Below are 23,248 nucleotides of genomic sequence, written 5' to 3'. Positions count from 1 at the left end.
TGAATGTGTTTATAGATGCTTACAAAGGTGACATTCATAGAAAGTGTTACAGAATTTTATTTTTTATTTTTTTTATTTTATTGAAGCAAATTATCTCCATGGACTGGCAGACAGTTTTGCTGGAAATAACAAGCAAGTGCAGAATCACTTCATAAGATCACTTTAAGTAGAAATGCTAAAAACAGGTTGAATAATCTAATATTCCAAAGTGTTATAATGGGAAACTGAGAAAACTTTAAAATATTGCTTACATTTAAGATGCTTTCACTTGCCAACATACAGTAAGTCAGAGATCATTTTTAATGACTGTATCATTTTTGTTTTTTACAGTGTGTCAGGGTTATTCAGCTAAAGCTCAGGCGCACACGTTGGGGGTGCTGGTTTCCGTTGTCCCACTCAAAACGATTTTATAATTAAAGCAGCCAGTTTTTTGATTTCAGAAGTGTTGTTTAGTTGTTGTTTCAAAGCGGGACACCAGGTCAGGGAGCAGTACTGATATTACTAAACTTGGGCTAGACTTCTCACAGCAGGCCAAGTGCCTCCCACTGCGCTACAGACACCCCCCTACTCCTGCAACAGTCTCAGTGACATAATGCTCTCTATAGGAGACGTTTCCAGATGAAAACATAATACTCTGCATTATTATTGTGAGGAAAACAATCTTTATCTTTAGAAACTGGTTCCTATTTTTTTAAGAGATTTGCTTAGTCAGGCTGCTGCTGCTGTGTGGACGTCGTGAACTTTGCCTTGAACCTGCTGGACTTCTCAAGCACCAGCTTCACTGCTTTCATCACATAGTTTATTCACTACTTTATCTCCTTCTCTCCTCAGTGGTCACAGTTCTTTCTTTGGTTTTAAGATTTATTTCCCAAAGGGATTATATTTGCTGGTAGTTGAGGCTTTTGCTTTATTTTTCTTTTAATGTCCTGATGCCTCCGCTTCTTCCGAAGTCTATAAGCTCATTAATGGCAGTTAAAGGAATGGTTTGTGTGTACATAGTTTTCCATTTACCCAGATGTTGTCAACCAGCCAAGAAATGTTTGATGTTCAAATTTTGCTACGAGGCTAATATTGCTAACAGTAGAAGTCAATAGTCACCCAAATCTTTTCTTTAAATACATCCCGAAAGTTTTTCTCAACCTGCTCAAACCACATCTAGGTCTTCATTAAGGTTGCACTGACTTGTCAATGTGACTTACTGTCAACTATAAAAATGAACAAAACTGGGACAGGCAGCCACTTGACCTTAAAGGGCCCACGTCCTGTTTTTTTCTTCCATCTTATTATTTGTCCACTAATGACACTGATGTGGGTTTATATACAAAAACCTCTCTTTTTTTTCATGACCATTTTCCAGTCATTCTTTCATTAGATTTAAACAGTCTATTTTGTGTGCCTTTAAGACTGATATATGTAAACAAGCTCTGTTCTGTTTGGCTTCCCTGAATTGTGCCTCATTCAGGAAGCCACCTGGGCTACAGAACTTAAAACCTGAATGGGAATGGGCGGAGCTTAACTGCTGTAGGCTGCATAGGTATATATGTGTTTTTTGTGACATCACGAACACAGTAAACTCAATATAGACTGTTTGCAGCTTAATTTCTATATATGGACTGTAAGGACTGGGGAGTGGAAGGTGAAATTTAACCCTTCAAGACCGACACCAAACGGCTATTTCTGCTGTTTTATCTCCTCTTTTCTGTTAATTTCATGATTTCTCAATGCTGTTGTTGCGTTTTTTGACATGTAAAGAAACTGATTGTAATGTGGCATGAAGAATGCACTGTAACTCCTCTGGCAGCAGATTCTAATAAGCAGATTTCAGTTTTTTCGGGCCCAGTAACATTGTTTATGTACTCTTTTATTTCGAAAAAGCAAAAAAATTTTCTTAGTTTGGGGCTCTGGATGCATTTTGAGTTGGCTGAGAGACGTTTTGGGCATGTATTTACAGAAAGGATTTGGGTGACTATTGACTTCTAGTGTTTATAAGCTACATTAGCCTTGTAACTCCAGCACAAAAGGAAAGAAGCATAATTTAAACACAGAACTTGGCCGGCTGATTGACCACATCTAGATAAAACGGAAAATTGTGAAAAAGTTTTCGCCAAATTATTCCTTTAAAATTCCTTGGAATGTGAAATCCTCAGATATTCCTCAAAATCTGTTTTCATGTTGGGTTAATCTACATTTTGGCCTTAATATTGATATCCTATAGCTGGAGACGATAGATTGATTCTTATATAATGTTATATAAATCTGCCAAAATACAGTGTGTGGATTAGTCTGACACAGGACAGTTAAAGAAGCTTGTTCAAAGATGTGCGGTCATGCACACAGATGACCTTGTGTAATGTGGTCACACATGAAACAGGGAAAGAATGTAATGTGTTTACTGGACAAGCTGTTAGCATATCATTCAGCTTTTGCTTTGTTTTCCTTCTCCCATGTTTTTCTATGCATCAAATAGAACGTTTTATTACCAAAACGTGTACGATGACACTTTGTGTGCGCTACTGTAGTAGCTTATGCAATAAAAACAAAGGCATATATAGAATATTTATTATATATCTTTGAGAAAGGCTTATCTCCATAAATTTAGGAATGATGCGTTAGTTTTATTGTAAATAAATAATGGTGATTGTTTGCCTTGTCTCTCTGTTTTTTTATCTTTTTGACCCCATTAGCTGAGTTAATTACTAATTAATTTTCCCTGTTTGCATAAGAGGAGAGCTTTATTCTCTCAGCATCCTAAAATTATTTGCAATAAAAGAGAGTAGATTTAAATAGTATGGACGCTAAAAGTTATATTTAGTGTGTTTTACACATTTTGTGAACAGGAATTTATAATAATAATATAACTTTCTGCATAATTAAATGAAGCTGTATGTATAACTGCAAAGTCATTCACGTTTGCTGCAAACTGCTCTGTTCTGGGGCCAGAATTGTTCACAGTGGTGGTGATGGGAACCAGATGTCTGAAGAGTTTACTGCCTCTAAAAGCTCCCTCACAGAAATATATTACATGAAATGGCTATAAATATGCTGCCTGATGCCTGAGATTTTGGCCAAAAATATTTTTTTTTAAATCAAAAAAGGTCATTTAAATCAAAAAAGGTCATTTAGTTATAAAAAATTCTAAAAAAAAATAGTTCGGCCCGATTTCATGTTTGAGAACTTTAAAATAAAAACCATTTTGCAAAATAAGGCCACTTTAAAAGTGCTCAGCTCACTGAAAAACTTCAAGTCTTCAAGTTCTTTGTTATTCAAATGTCAGATGGCACATCCAAAAGCACTTTTATTTTGACATGCTTTTACAAAAGGGGACCAGATAATGTATCATAAAGAAGACCCCAAGTGACCTTCATGGTGCCAGGGTCAGTACAAATTTTAGCAAATTTTCACTTTTGAATCATTGTTAGAACAGTTTACCATGTCAGTGGTCTGACTTTAGAAGAACCATGAAAATGTGTAATTTTTATAATAATGTTTATTTGAAAAAATGTAGGTATAAACTTAAGTTTAAGGAGGAAGGTTTCTACGGGTGTAGATTAGATGCCTGTTTCATTTGAAATTAGTCTGAAAAGTCAGGTGGCACAACCAGACCAGCACAGTCTAAATAACTGAAATTAACTGCAATTAAAAGCTTTGATAACACTGGCTGTATTTAAGATATCAAATTCACATAGATATAAATGCAGATGTGAAAATGCATATTATGTCCTTCTTAATAAGAATTTAAAAAATTGCCATATTTGAAAACCTTATTTGTCATAGACCCACAGCGCACTGTGCCAGGCCTTTTAAATAAATAACAGGTAAGAAACTAAGCGAAAACAAGTGGATTTGTATTTCATAGCCATAATAACATATTAGCAGAATTACTTAATTGGTTTTGAATTTATAACCCTATTATGATGAAACCCCTTAGTGATTTAAAAGAATTGGGGTGATTTGTTGATTAGGCAGATATTATATTCCATATAAATGTACTAACCAAAATGCAATGATTGACTAATTGTGTAATATTACCCACTTTTCAATTTTACTGGAATAGTTACCAATTAATTATTTTGCATAAACTCAATTCAACCAAATTATATTTATTAGCGGTGAAAGTTTATTACCATCAATTTATAATTTTATTACTAACTAGTTACCACCATTACTAACTTATTTTTAAGTAACAACTAGACTAATTAGTACAACTTGTTACTGTAATATTACTGTACCATTACTCACTTATTAGTGATCTGTAAATTTCTGTCAAGCCATTCACGCAGGGAAATGTTCCACTATTTTACTGTCATTAACATATAAAAACTCAGACGACACATTTAGGTTCACTGGTGGTTTTAGGTAGTAAATAAAATAGCTATATTTGTATTGGAGGCATTGTGACGCCTGGTTTCTGTCACCACCGCTGTAAAGAGTGAGTAAGTTTCTCTATGAATGATCACATCTCACCAATGGAACTATGCAGAAATTTTGAAAAATCTACACCAAAAGTTTTATTTATATATGTTTTTGCAATATTCATAGAAAATTGATGCAATTCACTGGTCAAAACTGGGAGCCAGTTTTTCCAGATTGATAGAGTTAGAATTCTCAGTGTTATTCGAAACTAAAACATATTCTCACTGAGGTGGGGAAATTAGTTTCTGGGAAAAAAAATGTGTAATTGTACAGTTGTATCCCTGGCTGGGCAACCAGGGTCTTTTCTGTGTGGAGTTTCATGTTCTCCCTGTGTTTGCATGGATTTCCTCCAGGTGCTCTTATTTCCTCCCACAGTCCAAAGACATGTGTGTGAATGTGTATGTCTGTGTGTCTGCCCTGTGATGGACTGGCGTGTGTGTGTGTGTGTGTGTGTGTGTGTGTGTGTGTGTGTGATGCCATAACGTTTGATGTCATGACTACTGATCGCAAATAACATCTGCCATGACATGTTCATGGTATGGTGATGTCAGTGTGATATAGTAGGTTTCATGTACAGTGTTGCCAAACATTGAGTGCGATTACCTGCACTTAATAACCCGATAACTGCAGAAAATCAGATTTTGTCAGTAATCTGATCAACACATTTACATGCACTTGAGTAATCAGATAATGGGGGGAACTCCAGGTCTATGTCAGTCAGGCAGTAATCAGATTTCTGCTTTGCAACCAGCCCATAAACTAGATGTGAGATAAACACAATGTAAAACTCAAACTTCATGTTGTGGCTTTTTTTTTAAAACCCTGAGTCACTTTACCTAAAAATATGAACATACATCGTCTAGAAGATGAAGAATGTTTAAATCCATTATTTCATCAAGCATATATTTGGTTTCAGCTGCTGCTCACTTATTTCCGGTACCGCCGTCTGTTTTCACACATGCAGACTGAGAAATATGAAAGAAATCAGAGTAAGAGTTCACATGCACTGAGAAGTCTGATTACTGAGCTAAAATACAGCTCTCTTTAACAGATTTCTAGACCTTACTCTGATCTAAGAAATCAGTGTGCTGTTCACATGACCATTTGAATAATCAGATAACTGCACAAATCCGATTATCCTCAGATTATTGAATAAATGTAAACACACTCAGTGCTTCCAAACTTTTGAACGGTAGTGCATGAGCCACATCCTCTGTGAGTCTAGCTGTGCTGGTGAGTGATGATGTCCTTTTGCTTGAATGCATGACTACTGAATAAAACATCCTATTAAACATTCACACAGTTAGGAATTTGTGTCATAAAGATTATAATGGAGTTGACTTAGTTTGCATTTCAAAGTGGTGGAACAATCTATCAGGAGGATTAATAAAGGCTGCGAGTTGAGTCATTAAAAAGAGACGGGCATTAAATCCGTCCTCTGCCCCCTGGGTCTTGTGGATGGTGCTGTGACGCAGACGTTCTGAGTGGCACACGGCTCTGTCCCGTCACTCTGTGATGTGACGGTCCTGTCCAGCGGTCTGCCTCTGAGGGACAGCTTAAAAGCCTGATCCCTATTCATTATGTGCCCACAATGATGTTTTACAGTCCACTGGGACAGAAAGGCATCTGCTGGACAAAAGTAGCCTGTCTGTCTCTGCCTGTGTCGGTCAAGGCGTACTTTGAATGCTGTTTTTTTTGCTGGTGGGACACTGGTCAGGACCAATCAGTGATCAATTCTGATCACGGCTCTTCATTTCTGTTCATTTCATTTTGCAAATTCTTCGGATGTTCTCTTTTATGTATTGGAATACTTGATTTTCAACAAGGCCACAATGTCATAGATGCAAAGCACTGGAATGCTAATAGCTCCCCCTTGTGGAAAATCTTCAGCCTGCTAAATGTGAGTGAGTGAGTGAGTGAGTGAGTGAATTGGATGGATGGAAGAAAGAAAGGAAGGTGCTTTGAATCTAAAAACAGTACATATCGCAAAAAGGTACACACTTAAAAAAGATGATTCTTCAGGGGTTCTTTAGTAAAGAAAATGGTTTTATATAGAACCATGAACACTAAAACCTTTTTTATGATTAAAGGGTTCTTTGTGTTGTGAAAAGGTTCTTCAGATTCATGGATAACGTGTTGAATATGGTTTCATGTTGAACATTCTTGAAAAGGGTTCTATATAGCACCAAAAAGTGTTCTCCTATTCTTACAGACTTGACATTGCAACAGTAGAAGAACCCTTTTTGGTGCTATGTACACCGATCAGGCATAACATTATGACCACCTCCTTGTTTCTACGCTCATTGTCCATTTTATCAGCTCCACTTACTATATAGGTGCACTTTGTAGTTCTACAGTTACAGACTGTAGTCCATCTGTTTCTCTGCATACTTTGTTAGCCCCCTTTTACCCTGTTCTTCAGTGGTCAGGACCCCCAAGGACCCTCACAGAGCAGGTACTATTTGGGTGGTGGATCATTCTCAGCACTGCAGTGACACTGACGTGGTGGTGGTATGTTTGTGTGTGTTGTGCTGGTCTGAGTGGATCAGACACAGCAGTGCTGCTGGAGTTTTTAAACACCTCAGTGTCACTGCTGGACTGAGAATAGTCCACCAACCAAAAATAGCCAGCCAGCAGCGTCCTGTGGGCAGCGTTCTTTGACCACTGATGAAGGACTGGAGGGTGACCAACACAACCTGTGCAGCAGCAGATGAGCTATCGTCTCTGACTTTACATCTACAAGGTGGACTGACAAGGTGGGAGTGTCTAATAGAGTGGACGGTGAGTGGACACAGTGTTTAAAAACTCCAGCAGCATGGAGTGTAGAAACAAGGAGGTGGTCATAATGTCATGCCTGATCGGTGTAGAACACTTTTCAAAAAGGTTCTAAATATAACCATCTACAGCACATTTTTCATCAATCTGAAGAACCATTTAATGATTCAAAGAACAATTTAAGCATGCAATGGGTTCTATGAGTATGAATGGTTCTAAACAGAACCATTGTCTTTACTAAAAACCATTGAAGAATCGTCTTTTTTAAGAGTGTAGTTAGTACACATTAAGTACTTGTGTAGCACTTTCTCAGTGTGACTATCCTTAATCTGAGGCTATCTTTAATCAGTGAAGGGAAATCTTAACGCTTCAGCAGAGCAAGACATTTTGGACAAATATCTGCTTCCAACTTTGTGTGAACAGTTTGGGGAAGAACCTTTTCTTTTCCAGCATGACTGAGCCCCAGTGCACAAAGCAGCTCCATAAAGGCCTGGCTGGGTGAGTTTGGTGTGGAGGAACTTGACTGGCCTGCAGAGCCCTGACCTCAACCCCATCAAACACCATTGGGATGAACTAGAAAGGAGATTGCGAGCCAGGCCCTCTCGTCCAACATCAGTGTCTGACCTCACAAATGCTTTTCTGGATAAATGGGCAAAAATTCCCACAGACACTCTCCAACATCTTGTAGAAAGCTTCCCAGAAGAGTGGAAGCTGTTAGAGCTGCAAAGGGGGACCAACTCCATATGAATGCTTATGGATTTAGAATGGGTGTCATAAAAGCTCCTGTAGCTGTAACATGTAGACGTCCCAATACTTTTGTCCATGTAGTGTGTTTTGAAACATTTTGCAGGCACCATTTTCAGAAAATAATGAAGATAACGACAGTAAATGTCTTTGTACTGCTTTTGTTCAAAGTGAATTTTCTAATCCCTGCTTTCTACTTTCATTTGCATTTCACATTTTCCCAGCTTTTTTTGGAATTGTTTACGTTTGTGTTTGGCCTTGATGTATCTGACTGGAGGAGCTACAGCGTGTGTGATGTATTTCCCCTCCAAGTCCAATTGTTCTGCGTCCTCATGCGTGGAGGTCATGCATCCATAAACCTGCAAATTACAGACTTTGGCCCCCACTTGGGTTAATCCAGTGAGGGAGGAGGTTGTGCCACACTGCCTGAAACACTCCTCAGTCGGCCTGATTGGAACCCCCCCGACGGCGGGCTGCAGCTGCCTGTCAATACGCCGTGATTGGAGGTGCTGGGAGACCCCCCACGGGGAGCAGGTGAGGCAGCAGCGCTCATTTGCAATGCAGAGAGGCCCTGCCAGCCTGCTGGGTCCTGCTTTGAGCGATGCTTTGTTTGCACATATTATTTCCACCCTAATGAGCAATACACAGACTGCAGCTCCGGTGGAGGAGGCAGTCTGATTTCTGCTGCTGGATGGATGAAGGAAATGCTGCCCGTCTGTGGGAAAATTGAATGATTTCGCAAGAAAGAAAGCACAGCATTATATCTCATAGTGACTGTAAAATGGCCAAATCATATTTTTATGTATTTTGTACACACATAAGGAAAAGAGAAAGCGGAAATCATGGAGAAAACAGTTCCAAACAGAGATTCTGGCTCCTTTCAGTGAGTCGTATCTTTTGACCTGTTCAAGCTTCGCCCACAGATGAGTTCTTGGTAACACTTCACCTGAAACCTGCTACATAACATTGACATAACTATGCCATTAACATGTCATGGAAGATGTCATATGCTGTCATGAGCTGTTATGACAGATTGTGTTCAGTAATATAACAGTGTAGTTATCGTTACTGTTGATTGTTATGACAGATGTCATACCAGTTAATGTCACATGCTTATGTTTGCTGTGTACTCTATTTAGCCAGCATGACATCAAACGTTATGACATCTATCATAACAGTTAGCAGCAATGGTACATAACATAATCTGTAATGACAGCATAGAAGACAACAAAGTCAGAGCTGAAACCACATTGTGGACTTTTAACTGACTTGGACTTTAGACTACAATCTTTTTTGTTTTGAATGTTTTTTATACCTGAATTGTGTTTATTTTATTAAAACTAAATGACTGAACATTCCATTTTTTCACTGTGAAAACAATCATAAAACTACCAAAACTTTACCACGTTTCAGTCGTGACTGTTTCGGTAGTGACGACTCTAAATCGCTAACCTGTACATGACTAGCAAACACAGCTTTGGACAAGTGTGCATACATAAAAATCGTAGTATTTTTCATCAAAACACAAAAAAATGCTGAAATTTGTGAAATTATATGTTTCGGTAGTGACAATTCTTAATGTTCCACACTGATTTTCAGACTTTGGGACACATTTACTTCAAAACAATGGAATCTAACTGCTCACCATGTGGCCATGAGGGACAGGGATGCAGCCTCACTTCCTGCTCTGAAATGCAGGGGTGTGGCTTAAACAGGCTCCACCTTTTTATGGACTAAAACTGTGTTTCAGTACTGACATGGGAACATGGGACAGCATTTTTTTTAATAATACATTTTTATTTTAGTGAAAAATTCATGATAAATCTAAATATTTCTGCTCCACTTTAAAAGAAATCAAAAGATCTTTAAAGAGCCTAATATAGAGTACCTTATAAATGATGATTTTGTATATATTTAGCTTATTACTATCTCTATTAATGCCTTAATTGTAACATAATCCCTGTAAATATCTAAGGTCTGAATACTTAATTGTTTTTTTTAAATAGTATTTTTTACTGTGGGACCACAGGTTGAGCTAATTTGGGAGAATGGTCCTTATTTGATTTGCCAGTATCTGTAGAATGAATATATATGTGTGTGTGTGTGTATATATATATAATCAGCCTTCTTGTTGTTTCAGAAACACAAAATGTCCAGTCTCTAACTGGAGGGGTTTCTAATAAAATGGCCAGTGATTGCCTATGCTTGCGCTGAGAAAGCGGTGGTTGAGAATACAGATGATGTTTGGGTGATCATTCTGCGATAAGTGAACGGGAGTCTTGTTTTTCTACTGTCTGAAGTTCAGCCGCAGGCAGGAACGGAGAAAATGAATCTACGTTTAATGCAATATTCTCCTCTGTTCTCCTAAAGCCGTTCCAATGGATATTGAATTGTGTCTGTACTTGTGGAATATGAATTCTCGGTGGCCTCCATCAACCTCTTCCTCAGTCCTCTGGTATAATACCTGTCGGCCTGCTCGTCTCCTGGAAGGGCGCCCTATTCCCCAGGGCTAATTAGCTTGTCTCCCCTCACTCTCCAGGCTTGCCTCTCCATTTTGAGGATGGATTTTACCCTGCGTGTCTAATGGGTTTTTAATGCAGCCATTGTCTGGCTTCGTCAATACAAATTCACTTACCAGCCCACTAATAAATATCCTGCTGAAATTCTTGCTGTATAATTCCTCTATGGGGCCAGATGGAGCGTGGTCAATGCCTGTCGTTATGGTCTGCCTGATAAGTGATTAAGTGCTTGGTGGTGGAGAACAGGTATGAAACATACTGGCGAAGCTGTGCGCGGGCAAGTCATTGTGCGGAGACGCTGATGGCTTTTTAACAGCCTGGTTTGTTTATGAGTGAGTTGCTCAGCAGTACTGAGGCACATTAGGCTGGAAGGCCCAGGGTATTTAGGAAGCATATTTAGGATTTATCTGGAATATTACAGCTATTACAGTTATGCGTTTTGAAGCAGGTTCAGCAGTAGTGTAGCTGCGCTATTGTGCAAAATGTCATGGTTTCATCAATTTTGGATATAATCATTTTGGTTTTATTATGACTCTGAGGTTAGGATTCAAAGTACTTTTATGTCTTGATTGTACAGAGCTCTAATTATGTAGGGTATCTGGGGGAAGACCCCCATCTTTAATGGTCCCCAGATCAAATGGTGGGGCTTATAAATCAATCTAATCTTGTTACATTTGCTAAATGGCTATAATATAACTCATTCTGACCTACCACTGCATAATAGTGATAGTCACTGATTATACTGTGCATTATACTGGTTTTACTGGAAATGTAGTTCACAGTACATGATTATGTACAGTTATAAGAGAATATATTTGGTCTTCAGGGTAATTTTTTTTTTCTTTTGAAGTAAAAACTATAAAATTAAGGTCTTTAGGTCTTTGGGGCAACAAGCCCCCCCCCTATTATTACTATTATTATTAACAATATTATTTTCCCATTTTCAATACACAAACTTGTTTACTAGCATTTCACTGGCTAGCTAGCATTACCATTACATGCTAGCTATAGCGATGATTAGCTAGAAGGAAACCTTTTTAGCCATCTTTCTGGAGTTTTGCAGCCTGAAACACTGTTTTACACATTTTGCGGTCATTTTTCTTTAGTTTTAGCTTATTTTAAATGAAGTGGAAAAGAAATCATTACATTGTAAACTGATAGAGACCTCAAATGCTTTTTTTAAATGGCTTATTCGCCAGACATTTGATCTGACCGTGGCATAATGCTGCTGTCCTTTGCTGAGAAACTGGGCCTACGTGTTGCAGATGGATGTCCCTGATGTCCACTGTTGCACATTCCATGCTGTTGTACTCTACAGAGACCATTTAGGCTCCATTATAAAAGGTCAAAGTCAAGCAAGGCCACCTTTTCAAGACAGCACTTATGGAAGATTTTCCCCTATAATTGGCCCCAACTTAAATCCATGACCTAGGAAATGAAAAGGAGGTGGGAAATGTTTCCCTTGAAGTGTGTTAGTCTTACAATAGAATATATTTCTGACATATAGGAAATATATACTTCTTTTTCTTTTTTTTTTCTTTTTTGTCTCTGTGAGGTCTGTGGCAGAGTCAGGTCCAGAAATATTTGGACGTCGGCAAAGTTAACGCTACTTTATCTGTCTACCACATCATGTTGGAGTCAGTAATGAATATGAGGTCTTATTTTAAGGGGTATTTACATCCAAAAGGGGTGAACAGTATAGGAATTAAGCCCATTTTCATACATAGTCCCCCATTTTTAGGGTCTCAAAGGTAACTGGACAAACTAAAAATCATACATTAAATTATTATTTTTAATACTTAGTTGTAACTCTACAACTTTGGAACCAACAGACATCACCAGCTGCTGTCCAGATAAGTTCTTCCCTGGTGATGCTCTGCTATGCCTCTTCGGTTCCTACTTGGGGTGTTTTACCTCAGTTTTGCCTTCAGTAAGTGAAATGCATGCTTGATTGGATTGAACTCTGGTGATTGGCTTTGCCATTGCAGAACATTCAACTTCTTTGCCTTAAAGAAGTCTTGGCTTGCACTATGCTTTGGATCATTGTCCATCTGTGCCTTGCGTCCAATAAGTTTTGAAGCATTTGGCTGAATCTGAGCAGAAAATATGGCAATATACATTTCAGAATTCATCCAGCTGTTTTTGCCAGCAGTCACATCATCAAAAAACACAAGGGAACCAGTTCCACTGGCAGCCATACATCCCCATGCCATAACACTACATCCACCATGCTTCACAGATGAGGTGATGCTTTGGATCATGCAGTTTCTTCATTTCTTCATACTTTTCTCTTCACAACAGTTCTAGACCTTCTATGCTTGTAAAGGAAACACTGAAGTAATAACACCTGACCATGGAACAGCTGAGCAGCCAAATACGTTTGAGCCCCACAGTTGGTAGTAGCGGTGGTGGTGGGGGTGGGGGGGTAGTTCTACATTTCAATGAAAGCTCCAACTCCCGAGTGGTGCAGCCGTCTAAGGGTTGGCCCTATCATCAGGAGATCACGAGGTGGGTCCCTGGTGATGCTAAAGCTACCCACGTCTCCCCTCATCACCCTCATCAGCCTGTGCTAGCTTTCACCCTCCTAGCTGGTGCTATTGTGTGATTGGGGGAGTCCTAACTAGTGGGTATTACTGAATACATCTAAATTGGGGAGAAAATTGGGAAAAAATCTAAAAAAATTAATTATATCTTTGTCAATGTCCAAATATTTATGGACCTGACTGTAAGTACATTTTATCTCAGTGGGTTTTCTGTTCTTCTCTAAGCACAGGGGACATCAAAATGATAGTAATCGCCCATGTGCTGCAGACGCGGCAGATAGAGATTTGACCGAATATAGATTAAATATGCTGGAATATTCTTTTAATGCAGAACATATTGAGGTTGCTGGAGACTACAGAAAATTAGAGAAGCTCTACTTTGTCTTTAAGTGCTTTATAATGGAGTTAGCAAAGCATATCAGTTGAATGCAGAATAAGACAGCAGGCAAACAATACACAGGCCTAATTGCCAGCATAATTCAATGCTAATTTTGAAGTGGAGCTTTTTTATTAGGGCATATTCCAGCCGTGAGTTCCACCCAGTTCTTGTAGAGCGACTCCTCACCCTCCCCTCAGGATGTACATTTTACTGAGGTAAGCTAAGGTCAGCAGCGACCCGAGGGGATTGAGTTATATTAGTGAAGAGTGTTCACTGTCAGAGTCTGAGGGCAGGCAGGGAGAAATGTAGAAGAAGAGGGCTTTTTTCTTTATTTTCGTCCCCAATATGTCCACATTCAAGCGCATTTGAAGAGCATCTCTTACCGCAGTGTACTTTGGCATTAATGTCTTACATATTATTACAAAGCTGAACACTAACACAGCTAAGAAAATGAGCCATTAGTAAGACTTATTATACATTTATGGTTCTTATAGAACAATGCAGTGCAACACCGGCTATGTGAAACTGGCTGCCCTCCAGTACTGCAGCAATATTAACACTGGTGCTGTACGAGTTGGCACTTAAACCTGATTAACAGCAGAAATTAATTATTCGTTTAATTACTAAAGGCATTGGGACAACTAGAGAACAGATGGAACTCATTCTGGGTGATACACCCTGGATGGACAGAAGCCATATTTGGAATGGTCAGCTGGTTCTGGACTCTGGTGAGTAGCTCTTACAGTAAACATGGGCTTTCAGTAACTGGGTGTTGATGCTAGACTTTGATTAAATACTATAAATGCCAGGTTGGCACAGTAGAGATATAGAGGTAATGAGATATTGCTATAGTGCTGTGAATAGTCAAAGTGACCATTAAGTACAAGTTATTAATTTTCAGCATCAGAAACAAAAGCAGAAAAGATATTTAACAGAAAATTACACAGAAGCCTCAGCAACTAAATATGATTTTTTCAGTATTTACTGTGTCACTCTTTACTTTTTCTTATTTTCAAGAGACTCACTTTCGGTTTTTCAGAGAAATATGCAGTGGAAGGATGGACTGTGGATGTTTTCAGATCTGAAGCAGCTTGATTTTCTCCTCTCTATCAAAGATGAAAGTGCTGTTTATCTGATGGGGACAGTTTTGGTGTCTACCAGGTCTTCCAGGTGGTTGTTAGGAGTCTCACTTTATCTGTAGCTTTTAATCATTTTTTGAACTCCAGTTTAGGAAGCTTTTTCACTTTTTTCATTCACTTTTATGCAAGTGGATTATCTTGTATCTAATCTCTTCAGAAATATCACCTGAAATTGAATAACTCATACTTTATAGCCATTTTGACTGGAAAATGAAAAAAAAAGTGTGATCTCTGACTTTTGCACAGTACTGTAAAACACTGGGACTGAACACATTTGTTGCTAAAACTGCATGACAGCAATTCAAGAGATGTTAAACTTCAAGGTTTGTCCTTGAATCTCTAGGAATTAGCCAAGCCTCTGGAATGATAATAATTCTTTGAGATATCCTTAAAAATGTTACCAATTTATATGGAATCCATTAGTGTACTATTAAATACTTGACATGTCACATCATCCTACAATACTTCCTTTATGTGAATATATTGTCATTGCATCAAAATAACATTCACTTTAGGCATTTATGCCTCCCAAAGTCAAAATAATGGTCAGGTGGTGCGACCGTCCAGCTTTGAAAGCATAAGCTCACTGAAAACGTCTGCAAATTCTGATTTCCTCAAGTGTCATGCGGCACAACTGCCAAAAAGGACTTTTATTCTGACATGCTTTTAGGAAAGAGTGGGCAGCGTATGGCATCATAAAGAAGACCCCATATGACCTTCATATTGCAAAGCCAAGACAAGTGGCCCTTTAACAATACTGCAAAAATGACATTAATATGTAATAATTAGGTTGGTTCAGTGTCCCAAGTCAGGTAGTGCGACTCTGAACCAAGAACATATATTATTATTATAATAAAGTGAATGGAATGTTATAAAAGCATTTAAAATTTATCAACCAAATTAGAAATTACAGTTTCTTCTGCATTACAGACACTACAAAGACCAGTTTATACATGTTTTTACTATTGGGCCAATCTATTTTATTACTGTGTGGTTGCGCCACATGACTTTTCTGGGTGGTACAATGAATGATGCTATTAGAAATAAATTCCCAGCATTATAAAAGCATGAAACACACATTGAATATGAGTCTTTCTCAAAATTTTTCAAATTTTTAAAATTTTGAAATTTTTTGAAAGCATTATTTGTCATTGACCAGAGTGCAGCTCTCGTTCCACCACTCAAAAATAAAAAAAATACATAGTTTTTGTTGAATAACTTTAAAAATAGTTAAGTTTGAATAATTATAATTTTATACAAGCAACATATACATCTATGCTACAAGTGATCACTTGAACTTTGTTTCTAGCACCTATTATTCATCTACAGTTCCACCCAGAATGACGGGAAGCGCAATGTTAAAATTTTCCGCATGGGTGGGTTCACTGTAACAGACAGAGGGTTAGTTGAACATTTGCTAGAAAAGTCTGATGAATTTGTGCAAACAAAGTTAATTCTATATAATTCTATGTTGTAAGAAACAAATACATTTTCCAGCCACACTGCAATAAATATTATCTGTCTTAACTGATACACACATATCAAATTATATATGAAAACTGACCTGACACTGTGTGTCAAACAATGACAGATTTATTTTTATCTAGTGTAGGACAGCAAATAAAAACATTGCACATCAGTAAAATATGAACATTGTTTCTGAATAACTACAGCTTTACCAACTGTTAATGTCAACTTTGTTAATATACTTATTTAAAACCAGAATTCTAACATCTGAAAGACACTAATAAAAAAGAAAATCTTTATTTTTTTTCTCTTTTTTCATCTTTAAATTCTGTGTAAACACATGGAACAAAAAGGTATATTTTTTACTTTATTTGTCTTTGTTTACTACAGGTGGCTTAGTTGTAGCATCATGTTACAACTAACCCCGCAGTATGGAGGCTGTACTTAAGCCCAGCTAGTGCTTGCTGTGAGCTTGTCACCGGCTTCTAAACAGTGCTACATTGTAGGCAACAAGCTGGTGATTAAAGTGATATAAGGTGAGATTATGTGATTTACACAAACAGCTCAGTAACTGAAAAAAAAATGTGTTGAAAAATGACTTACATGCCCTGAAAACACTCTTTGGCACAGATCTCTTTAAAACACTGACCAATCGCTCTGAAATTTGGTGGGAGACTGTGGCTAGATAATGTGGTGATGTGGCCAGAAACTCACACTGCTCAACCTTCTTCAACAACATAAAACGTCCCTAATAATTTGCCCCACGTTAGGTTGTTCCCCGGGCTTCCCTACTTGAGGTTTAGCAACCTGAGCCTCTTTTTATAATAGCCTCTTTCTGCTTTTGTTGTGCTGCTAATTATGTTCCTGACCATCCAGCATAAAGAGCTCTATTGATTAATGATCCTCCAAAATGCTAACCTAGCTAACAATTAATGAAAGCTTTGGGGGCTAGTTAGCATGAGCTCATTTGCATAATGCTAACCATCCGTCTTTTAATTGTTAGGCACTTCTATTCAAACAGATGGAGGCAGTGCGCTAATGTACCGCTGCGTACACTAGCCTAAGAGCACCTAGAGTAACTGACCAACTACATGCTGGACTCCACTATGGCCTGCTGAAGATCCAGACTGAGCAGTCTGACAGAATGAACTCATCTGTCCTGTCTGTCTGCCTGTCCAGGTCAGGGTCTGTCTTATGGTGTATGTGGGAGCAGCTGTGATGAACCAAAGAGAAGTTTGATGAACAAAGGTTGGCACTTACTGCACCTGACTGCAGAATTTAGTGCTGACCAGTATTTTAGCTGACCCAGCCAACATTTATAAACCAAGGGAAGCTGCCAGCTCTCTTTCTCTTTTTCAGGCCACTCCAGAAAGAGTAATAACTGTAGAGGGATTTTAATCCAGTATGAATCTGTAATGTATGTACTTTTTACAGTCCAATTATAACAATTGTGGAGTGATTTTAATCCAGTATGAATCTGCAGTGTGTGTAGTTTTACAGTCTGACAGTAATAATTGTGGAGTGATTTTAATCCAGTATGAATCTGCAGTGTGTGTAGTTTTACAGTCTGACAGTAATAATTGTGGAGTGATTTTAATCCAGTATGAATCTGCAGTGTGTGTAGTTTTACAGTCTGACGGTAATAATTTGGAGTGATTTTAATCCAGTATGAATCTGCAGTGTGTGTAGTTTTACAGTCTGACTGTAATAATTGTGGAGTGATTTTAATCCAGTATGAATCTGCAGTGTGTGTAGTTTTACAGTCTGATAGTAATAATTGTGGAGCGATTTTAATCCAGTATGAATCTGCAGTGTGTGTAGTTTTACAGTCTGGAAATAATAATTGTGAATCAATTTAAAATCCAGTAAGAATATAAAGTTTGGGTAAATTTACAGTCTGGTAGTAATTATTATGGAGCAATTTTAATTCAGTATGAATATAAAGTTTGTGTAGTATTTACAGTCTAGTAGTAATAATTGTGGAGTAAATCGTCTTCTGTAATGAACCTGGAGCTTCTTCAGTAATAATAGTCCTGTTCCAATCCACCTCATGCTAATGAAAACCTGCTAAAACCCACTCTACAAATTACAATGACAATTACTTCATTTCATATCAGTCAGCCAATTACATGCCTTACAAATTACACTATAGAAATATTAGATGAGCATAGGAAAGGAGTTAGAATGAATGAAATTACAGGTAACATCCTTCAAGCCCCACACTGCAGTTCTATATGGTTAGAGAAGATAAATGTTAAAGTACAACAAAGAGAGCAGAACGCTGGCAGTGGAGAAACGAACATTCGGTCAGAAAGGCCAAGGCTTGTTGCATTCAAATGGGACAAAAAAGGTAGAAGCCTTTCTGAACAGGCTTTGAAGCTGTACATCCTTCTGAATGCACAGTTCCTTCAGTCACTGTAACTAGGATCTCACGGGTCTGCCACTCCACCCACTACCATCTTACATTAACATCTTTTTTTTTAATTTAGACTACCTATTTGGATCCCAATAATTCTGTCATATTTAGCTGTCTGACACACCACTGCCCAAATAAGGTCACACTGATTCTCAAGAAGCATTGCTGTGTGATATACACACCATAGTAAAATTCACAGTTTGAGAAATTGATTTTTGAAATCATTCTACCTTGTTGGTTCACCTTGTAGGTGTAAAGTCAGAGACAGTAGCTCATCTGTTGCTGCACAGTTTGTGTTGGTCATCCTCTAGTCCAGTGAGCCCTGTTGCGGCTCCACAGCAGAATTAGATTTTTAGGTAAAATAAAATAATCCTCCTTTACAGTAAAATAAAGTTCTGCTGATCGTTCAACACAGTTTTAACAATAAATGATCTTAAACACTGGAGTTAATGTAGAACTGCTAATTCACCCTTTAACCCTGAAGATCAGCGCAGACTGCTGGTCACCGTAGCAATGCAGATAACAGCAAAGAGAAAGATTTAAGACGAACATCAACAATTTAGAGACGAATGGACTTATTTGCATTTATAATCACTCCAGCTGGTTTCCTGATACATTTAATCTCCAAGGAGGAACTGTCAAACACTAAAAAGCCACGAAGCTGAAGTCAGCATCTCACTCACCAGATTCTTGTTTGAATTGTCCTGTTCCACCTTAAATAGTGCAGCAGTTACATTCTGGTGCCTCAGGCACCGTTTAAGGTGGAATGGGAAAAGTAGAACAAGAAACTGGCGAATAAGAAGCTGATTTCAGCCTCATAAAGTTAAGTTAAAGTTAAATGTTAAGAGACATTTTACAAGAAACTGTTCTACTTATGTGGAAAAGTTTCCTGCTGGAGATGCGAGAAAAGTGGCTACAGCTGAGCTAAAGCTTAAAGCAGAGCAAAGTAAGTCTGCGTTTTCGTTTCTATTATACTTTTTTAGCTTATGCTAGTACATTAGCACATACAGAGACATATTTACAGCCAAGATGGTAAAATTGACATATAATGTTGTGGCTCTCAAGGTGGTTTGATTTTTATTAAAAGGACAAAAGGCTCTTCTTAACATTTGGGGTGCCGACCCCTGTTCTAGTCCTTCATCAGTGGTCACAGGACGCTACCCATAGAATACTGTTGGCTGGATATTTTTGGTTGGTGGACTATTCTCAGTCCAGCAGTGACACTGAGGTGTTTAAAAACTTCAGCAGCACTGCTGTGTCTGATCCACTCAGACCAGCACAACACACACTGACACACCACCACCATGTCAGTGTTACTGCAGTGCTGAGAATGACCCACCACCCAAATAGTACCTGCTCTGTGGTGGTCCTGTGGGGGTTCTGACCATTAAAGAACAGGGTAACAAAGTATGCAGAGAAACAGATGGACTACAGTCTGTAACTGTAGAACTACAAAGTGCTCCTATATGAAAAAGTGGGGCCGATAAACTGGACAATGAGTGTAGAAACAACGAGGTGTTCCTAATAAAGTGCTCAGTGACAATACATTAGGAGTGTACTTCTCCTTTCAGTAACACGCATTAATCTTCACCAGCTGCACACAGACGGAGAGGCAGTGCAGCACAAGGGCGGTCAGATTTAGCAAGCGTCCATCAGGCTAACCCTCTTTTCCCCTCAGCACACTCCTCAGTTCCTCTAACCTGCTTCAGAAGCCTGCCAGGCCAGCTGATTTTGAATACTGTAAGTGTCTTATGAGCGACAAGGCAGATATTTATCTGTCTTAGCCCTCATGGCATTTACTCCACGCTGAGCGCTTTCCCACTTTCTGCGGCTGCACGTTTTTCCTTCGTCTTATCTCGCCAGCTTTACCCCGAGGTGTTGATGGATTGAGTTTGTTTTTTGCTGCTTTGCCATTTTCCTTTTTTAAACCTGACATTTAGCAGCTGCGAGGGCTCGACAAATAGAACATGTTTGATTTGCGCGCAGGTAACATGCTTCCATTATGGAATTCATGGGAAATTGACTCACTCAGAGCACAGAGCCTTTGACCCCCTCCAGTCGGCAGCAAATTACATAAATACACAGCACTGAGCTAAAGGTTAGCGGTTCAAGGACTACCCATGAGGCTGTATGGAGCGAACTACTAGCTTTAGAGAACAGCCGAACTGAACAATAAATATTCTGCATGCATGCAGTGTTGTTTTTGTGAATCTGAGTAAGGTACATACCTGAACCTGTCAGTTCTATACCTGCCAGACTCTCTGCTGCTCTGCTAACACTTTAATCAGTCGCCCATTACAGAACTGACTCTCTGTGTGTTTTTCCTTTCTTTCTTTTCTTTGCCGAGTTGAACAGCTGCCCATCCTGTGCATTCTGATGCTGCTGCCTCTTCTGCCTTGATCGGGTGCCACTGTTCACCAGCCCTCTGGACCGGCTTGACCACCATTGAGCTTCTTGCTGTACAACGCCGTGCAAACCTCACCCTCACAATCCCGACCCCACTGATGCTACTGCTGTTGCATAAACTAAACTAGTCAAATTAATCATTTGAACTAATCAATCATTTAAACTGATCAAATTAATCAATCACCCATTACAGAACTGACTCTGTGTGTTTTTCCTTTCTTTCGTTTCCTTTGCCGAGTTGAACAGCTGCCCATCCTGTGCGTCTGATGCTGCTGCCTCTTCTGCCTTGATTGGGTGCCACTGCTCGCCAGTCCTCTGGACCGGCTTGACCACCATCAAGCTCCATGGGGTACTATGCCGTGCAAACCTCACCCTCACAACCTGACCCCACTGATGCTGCTGCTGCATGAACTAAACTAATCAAATTAATCATTGCTCCAACTGTTTTCCCTGTTTTTGTACTAACAATGTTTACTATCCGGTGTCGACCAGAGGAGGATGGGTTCCCCTTCTGAGTCTTGGTTCCTCTCAAGGTTTCTTCCTGTTTCTCTTAGGGAGTTTTTCCTTGCCACTGTCGCCACTGGCGACGCTCATGGGGGCTCGGACTCGGATTTCTTTCTGTAATGCTGATTTCCTTGTAAAGCTGCTTTGTGACAACACCTGTTGTAAAAAGCGCTATATAAATAAACTTTACTTACTTACTTACTACTTACTTACATACACTACTGATGGAAAGTTTGTGATCATCACACAGCACAACATTACTGTGTATCAGTAACACATCAACAACATAACAGGGAAGTAGCAGTAGTGAAGCATCTGAATACACTGAGGTATCTTGAAGATAAACTGTAGATGCATTACTTACATTAAGTAGATATATTGTTGATATGTTGCATTAAGCAGACTATATAAGCTACTTCCATTAAGCAAAGCCTAACCTTATCCAACCTTACCCAAAATTTAACCCAAACCCTGGCACTAGTCCTAATCCTAACCTTAACCTCAATGCAAGACCTAATTCTAGTACTGGCCCTAATCTTAAATGTAACCTTAATACAAAACCTAATCCTAACCCTCACCCTGGCCCTAATGTTAACCATAACCTCAACTCAAAACCTAATCCTAACCCTCACCCTGGCCCTAATGTTAACCATAACCTCAACTCAAAACCTAATCCTAACCCTCACCCTGGCTCTAGTCCTAACCTTAACCTTAACCCAAAACCCAATCCTAACCCTGGCCCTAATCCTAACCCTAACCGTAACCTCAACCCAAAACCTAATTCCTAACCCTCACCCAGGCCCTAATCCTAACCCTCACCCTGGCCCTAATCTTAACCGTAACCTCAACCCAAAACCTAATCCTAACCCTCACCCTGGCCCTAATCTTAACCCTCACCCTGGCCCTAATCTTAAATGTTACATCAACCCAAAATCTAATCCTCTCCCTGGCCCTAATCCCAACCCTCACCCTAGCATTAATCTTAACCGTAACATCAACCCAAAACCTAATCCTAATCCTCTCCCTGGCCCTAAACCTAACCCTCACGCTAGTATTAATCCTAACCGTAAACTCAACCCAAAACCTAATCCTAACCCTAATTTACAGACTGGTGTCAGTGTGTCTATATCAGCTTGTTGAGGATGTTGAGATGGTCTGTATTAAACCTGTTACATGTTCAGTTCCTCTCAGTTCAACATCTACAGATATGAGCTTGGACTCTCCAAATGAACTGAAAACAACTGAATTCAGCAGATTATAAACAAACTTTATTTACACAGTTAATTAAAAGTCTCCTGATAATCTCCTAAAAGTATTCATCACTGCTACATCAATAGTTTGGTGTTAATATGTTAGTGAGTCTGTTGAGGACTCAAGTACTCAGTGTCACCGAAAAAGTCTTCACATGTTTGTCAAAAACATATTTGTTCATTTTTTACACCCTCTTAGCATCTGAATGGGGGAATCAGGTGGATCTGATTAGAGCTTCAGTGAAACCAGGAGAACCACAGGAGCTAAATAACATAATAATCAGTGCAGACACAAACGCTGCAGACAGATTTAACTGAACAATAACAAACTATGCAAATCAGGCATTTCCACATATCTAAAAGACTGCTAAATATGTCATTGGAGACAGAAGAGGAAGGGTTTATTAGGACTGTGGGCTCTGAAACATTTTATATTTACACCTTAAAATAACACTTAGAAGATTAAGGGGAAAGTTTATGAACGAACTTTAAGTTGGAATGACAAACCTGTTGCTATGGTATCCCAGGTGGTTGCCAAGGTGTCACTCTGTTATCCCAGATAGTTGCTAAGATGCTGCTAGACCATTGCTATGGGATCCTATGTGGTTGCTATGATGCTGCTATTCTGTTGCTATGGTATTGTTAGGCCATTGCTATGTTATCCCAGGTGGTTGCTAAGGTGTTGCTAGGCCA

Source organism: Colossoma macropomum, unplaced genomic scaffold, assembly GCF_904425465.1.
Source record: "Colossoma macropomum unplaced genomic scaffold, Colossoma_macropomum, whole genome shotgun sequence".
NCBI classification, from domain to species: Eukaryota; Metazoa; Chordata; class Actinopteri; order Characiformes; family Serrasalmidae; genus Colossoma; species Colossoma macropomum.
This window is presented reverse-complemented; position numbering follows the sequence as displayed.